Here is a 6,000-nt window from a genome sequence, read left to right as displayed (position 1 = left end):
ATAATTGTTGTTGTTCCTTTTTTTTTTTTTTTTTTTTTTTGCGAAGAGATCAATATGGATTAATAGAGAAAGGGGTAGTAATTTATTTTTTTATTGAAGAGGTAAATTGCGTTGATAAATTTTCGTGGAATTTCGATGAATTTTTCTTTTTTTTTTTTTGTCGATTATTCTTAAATTTATGTATTTCGGGAGCGATAAACGAGAAAATACAACGAGAATTTCAAAAATAAAATCGTTCGGCACTTATGTAATTCTCTCCAATTGTTTACCTCATTAGATCGATTTATTAACTATTTATTCAGTGATTAGTCTTCTCGCGTTTCTTGAAGTTGTTTTACCTATTAAACTTAAATTTCCATCTCTCGAGTTTCTATTTAATTGGCTATCAAAGTTAAACAAAAAAGGATAAAGGCAGATGTTTGGTGAAAAATTAACGGCCTGCCTTTGCAGTTTGTTTTATGACTACATGTTTTAAAGTTAAACATTTGCTTTCAAAACAGTGTGATTGACACCTGCACAATATCGCTAAAATATCGCGAATAGATACCACTCGAATCTAATTATCGTCGAGTTTATTTGCTGAAATCTTCGTTCTTTCGTTTCGTTTTAAGAAAAACATATCGATGCAAGTGTCAAGATCAATAAACAATTAGACATAGATCCATCACAATCATAATCGTAAATCAACAAGCATTTCGTCAATTTCATATTTTCAAGATTCCTCTCCTATAAAATACTACAACCGAATACTAGACAAAATATTACCCATCCCCCACCAAAACGAGCACATTCCTAAAAGAACTCCTCCCTCATCCTCGCCAAGTACTTAACACACACACATGCGCGCACACACGCGTATACACACGGGCGCGCAGACGTATTCGTAAAGCCGACCCAACGCTTCGATCCAGACTTACCACCTCGGCCACCTCCTCTCTTCCAAAGAAGAGAAAGGGCGACGTATTCTCCTAATAGCGGGCAGCATCGTGTCAAAAAGAGCCATCAACTCAGCCACTGCACTCGTTGCTCGCCAACCAATGTACGTACTACTTCCTGCCTTTCCTGCCGCCTTGCTAGAACCGCGACCCTCTCCTCGTTTCTTCCACGCACGGCAGAGAGAGCGTGACACTCTCCTCGTCGCGGCAGCACCGGTTTGCTTCCACCATCCATCACCCTTCCCTCGTCCACACGCTCTCCATCTGGCTACCCCTTCGTTCGCCGTCCGTGGCCAACTCGCGATTAGAAGAACGAGGAGAGATCGTTCCCTCTCGCTCTCACCGTCGCTGAACACATCTCTCTCCGTTCCACACTCCTGTATACCTTCGTTCCACGCTCCTCGCTCCTCTCCTCGTTCGCTCGGTCGAGGCTCAGCCGCGCCGTCGCTCCTGTTCCTTCCCTCTTCTTTCGCGTGTTTTCGCGCACACGGAGCCGACTACCTTCTTGGGTGACGTGTTATCCTGATACCATGGGCAGCCGGACGCAGACGTGCAAGATGGCACGCCCAACTGTCGCCACGCAGACGCCGTCGTCGCTCGCTGCCGCCGTGGAAACAGGATTACATGCACGGTTTGACGTGTCACGGATCGCGGTGCTGCGGTTACCGGGTTCACGCTGGTGACTCGACACGCGGCTTCCACGAGTGCGGTGAAACATTTGTGACAGTGGTGTTGTGCGTTAGCGTGACTTTCTTATTTCCTTGCCTGTTCGTTTTCGTGGATCGATAGATCGAAATTTGTGAGAATCGATGGGTTTGCCAAGAATATCGTGCAATCTTCGAGTACGGCGTGACTTCGATTCTCTTTCGTGGACGAATTGCGTTTGATTGAAATTTGTACGTCGCGTTGTGCGAGCGCTATATACGAAGCGTGTGTTTACTAAGAATATAAACTTTGTGAATGTGGCGTGACTTTCTGGCTTTATTTGCTGGATTTTGGATTGGTAGATTGAAATTTGTGGGAATCGATGAGCGTTCTTAGTGTTTTTTGCCAAGAATATCGTGCAATCTTCGAATACGGCGTGACTTCGATTCTCTTTCGTGGACGAATTGCGTTTGATTGAAATTTGTACGTCGCGTTGTGCGAGCGCTACGAAGCGTATGTTTACTAAGAACATAGCTTCGTGAATGTGGCGTGACTGTTTGTTTTCGTGGACGATTTGGTGAATCATACGTTCGTTGAGAACATTGTTTACTATTAAATACGTTGTAATTCTCCTCTCGCATGTTCTCGTACATTTAAAGAGAAACATTTTGATTATATTAATTTCGCATAAAATGTAACAAGCAAATAATCGTATTCGTGGGATACGATAAAATTTCCCCGATTAATAAATTAATAACCAATGTTCGAGAATGGTCGTATATATGGCAACGAATATATCAATATACAAATATAAATTTTGCTGATATTCGTATTAATTGAATTTAATGGAATACGATGTGGTAGATATGTGTTTTATGATTTGTCCATTTGCTTTCTTTCGTTATATTTTCGTAGCTTTCAATTCGATAGAATTGTTAAATTTTCTGTTTTAGATTCCATAAGTTTCTTTCGCAAGATGAATGGAATTGCCGATACCACGCATAATTGTCAAGCCGCATCGGTTAAAAATAGCCGATGAATGTATAGAACGATACACGTATACGTAGTATATAACGTGAATATCGGTTGCTGATGATAATGACGACGCTGCCCTGATATCGCTGATTGTTTCGCTGCAGCTGAATCGCTTCGTGATTACGCGAATGGATTAACGCAATTGCAAAGCTGATTTGCTTGCGATTCATCCTCCGTCCCTCGCGAATTCGCCTCCATTCGTTTCTCGATATCTTTTTAATTGAGGGGATACGCAAATTAAAGATTTACAAATTAAAGATTCACAATTTAACCATCTACAATATCCTTTCGTCTTTTTTTACACACGAAACGAAATTTAATAACCGCTTGAAAAAAGTATTCTAACGAAGTAACTTTGAATATTTCTTTGGAATTTTTTTTAAAGCTCCACGAGATTGAAAATTTTCTGAGAAATTGAAAAAACGTTAAAAATACGCGTGTAACGATTGAAATATCGTAGAAAAGTGTCACATAAAATTATCGATATTTATTGGATATCGATGAGACCACGAAGTTGAAGAATTTTACGCGTTCGAGGAAATTTTACGGCGAAGGATGTTAAAAGGGTTGCTCGAAAAGTTGCTCACAGGTGGAGCAATAGTGATCGACAAATAATTCGACACGTTGATGAAAGGTGGACGCTGCCGACACGTTGGTGAAAGGTAAATTGAGCAAGTGTCGACGAGGTGCGTGCTTCGCCGAAGAAACGATTTCTTCTGGCGAACAGGATGGCGAAGTTGTTTGAAGTTGTTGGTTCTGGTTGGAACGGTGTTTCGAGGACGAAGTCTGGAAAGATGGTCTTGGAAAGCCGAGAATTTGTTAATAAAACTGACCAGAGAAATTGCCCATTCAATTATACCATACAATTTTATCAAATTCCAAATTTTACTTTTCAATATATTAAATCCAAGCTTCTTGACAGCCACTTACTACTAAACTTCTCGCAATTCTACCAACAACAATTAAACTACCGATCGACCCGATGTTTCCCAAAAAAGAACCGCGTGAAAAACCACAAAACTCCAAAATTGCCACCCTCTCCGCACCCGAAGAGAACAATCGATGAACCTCCCTCCCCCTTTGAAAAAAACCGTCATCTCCTACCAGCCACCCTTCCCACCTTCCAGCCCCCTTCACCGACCCTCCACGAGCAATCCTCGTCTCCCTGTCCCGCGACAAAGAGGGCGTACGCGTGTGAGTTGATTAATCATCGACTCGGTGGAGAGAAGGACGGGAGGGAGGGCCGGGCGAAAATGGCGGTCGCCACGCGTCGAATTGCAGAAACTGTTGCGGCGGACTCGCTGCATCCCCGATTGGCCGATTCGCCCTTGGCCCTCGCAGGGGTCGTCGTCGGCCTCCTCGTCGCCCGCTTCCTCCTCCTCGCAAGAAGCGTCGCCATCTTGCGGCGAGCTTTCGAAACCTCGCAGCCAAGCTTTCCCGCGCAAGCGCGCGTCCCCTCGAGCGGCAGCAACCCTCTTCTTCCACCGGTTTCGTGCAGGGGGGGTTGGTAATTCGAAGGGCGAAGGGTGGAGATGCGATTTTATCGGCGGCGCTGCTCGTCGCGGTTTCGGGAAATCTCGCGACGGGACGCGAGGTCTCTGCCCGCGTGCGTGGAAAGGGGACGGTTCGGGGAGGGTTGGGTTGGGGGTTGAATTGAGGGTGGACGGGCGAGGGGGAGCAGCATATCGGGTATTGGCGATGCGTGTAAAAAGGAATGGTCGGGATTGGGAGAGGAATTGTTGGGATTATTCGAAGGGGTGTCGCGCGATGGCGAGTTTAATTCGACGGAATTTCGAGGAATTTAAATCCTGGAACGCTGGACGCGAAGAGAGGTGACTCCAAAGTTTGGATCGATGCGAACGGCGATATTTATTTACGGTCGATTCTTTTTAAAATGGAATAGATTGCTAAGATCTTAATAAAGCGTGGAATAATATCGAATTACATTTTCGGCATTCGAATGAAGACATTATTAAATACGAGAGAAGAAAATTAGAGACGTAGTAAGATGAAAAATAAGAATAATAGACAGTGAGCATTAGGATTGTCGAAAAAAATCGAAATAAGAATATAATCTTTATATTATATTCAACAAATTTTCCTTCAAGTTTTATTTACGTTTATTTATCCGTGAAATTATTTTAAGTTAGCTAAGAAATTCACCGGAACGGATGCGGGAAATCGTGTGGAATTGTTGGGTCGCTCGAGCAAAAAAAGGAGTGAATCTTGTCTATAAATTTTTTTTTATTAAAAAGTATATATCAATTCAATAAGGATAAGAAAATTCTTTCTGATGCGTCTGCTTGTATATATTTTTTATCTCCGTTTTATTATCGATCTCTCCGACCAACAACTAATTTTCTTAATCAAAACGCGAGTTTTGATCGTAACGTCTCTAAAAAAATGTGAAATTCTCGTTTACATTCGTTTACATTATTAACTTACGAATTATTAAAGCGATCCACGATCGAACGAAACCGTCCTCTTCCCTCGAAAAATTCCATCCGTCGGTTCCAGCAGTCAATTATGCGCATAAAAGTTCGCACAATCGTCGAGAGCGATCTCGAGCACGTGGTGGGCGCGCATCCGTCGTCTTCGAAGCCGCCGTTTCCGGTGTGCAGACAGACTCACTTCCAGGGAGTCGGTTCGATCGCGATTTCCATCCGCATCGATCGCGAACACGTGGAACACGGCCTTTGGAGGGGGAGGTGCGTTTCACACACTGGGTGGTCGAAAAGTCACGCAATCCGTATCCCAATCGCCGTTTCAATACAGTTTGCGCGACATTTCGGTCACCCGGTATCGTGGACCACGCGGATTCCGCTTATTCTTAATCACTTAGGACCTTCCAACGACGATCGAGCGCAGCCAGCGAGGTTATTCGTTTCCGGTTCTCGTTGAAAGCCACGGTCAGTGCGGTCTCTTGACTTGTTGCTGCGTTCTTCGACAGAAGACATTGCGGTTACTCCCATTTTCTGTATTCTTCTCCTCCTCCTCTCATCGAAGCGTGTTGTCATTCGCAAAATTTCAACTCTTCGTTCTGTTTTTTACGATTCTATCCATTTCGATAATTTAACGTATATTCCAAGGATATTAGAAAAAAGAAAAATTTGGAATATTGAGAGAATTGAAATTCGCGTTACGTTAACAAATGATAAAACGATAACAATAATTTGGAAAATCGCTACTATTGTCGATCCGATTCTGACTGCGAGAAGATTCGTCTAATCGACTTTCCTCGAAAGTTGATTAAATACGATCGATATTTCCTGAATCAGAATTCCGAGTTTGGTCGATCGTTAGCACGAGCTTTCATTCATAAAATTCTCGAACATTCTGCGCAAGTTCGACCGACATACAGCGGACTCTCTTTCAACGAGGGTGG

At 43.3% G+C, this 6,000-nt stretch overlaps 1 long non-coding RNA gene across 1 annotated transcript; it reads left to right on the top strand.

Moving 5' to 3' along the window:
• Positions 1-1,098: 1,098 nt before the first annotated feature.
• On the top strand, positions 1,099-2,896 carry LOC147657429 (uncharacterized). Its single transcript, XR_015292449.1, has 2 exons — positions 1,099-2,440; positions 2,534-2,896. It is a non-coding gene; the product is annotated as an uncharacterized LOC147657429 (long non-coding RNA).
• The last annotated feature ends 3,104 nt before the right edge of the window (positions 2,897-6,000 follow it).

This window comes from Apis florea, unplaced genomic scaffold (genome assembly GCF_048593485.1).
Source record: "Apis florea isolate Af1SG1 unplaced genomic scaffold, ASM4859348v1 contig_3158_pilon, whole genome shotgun sequence".
NCBI lineage: Eukaryota > Metazoa > Arthropoda > Insecta > Hymenoptera > Apidae > Apis > Apis florea.
The sequence above is the reverse complement of the archived record's forward strand: the minus strand, read 5'-3'. Positions and strand labels throughout refer to the sequence as shown.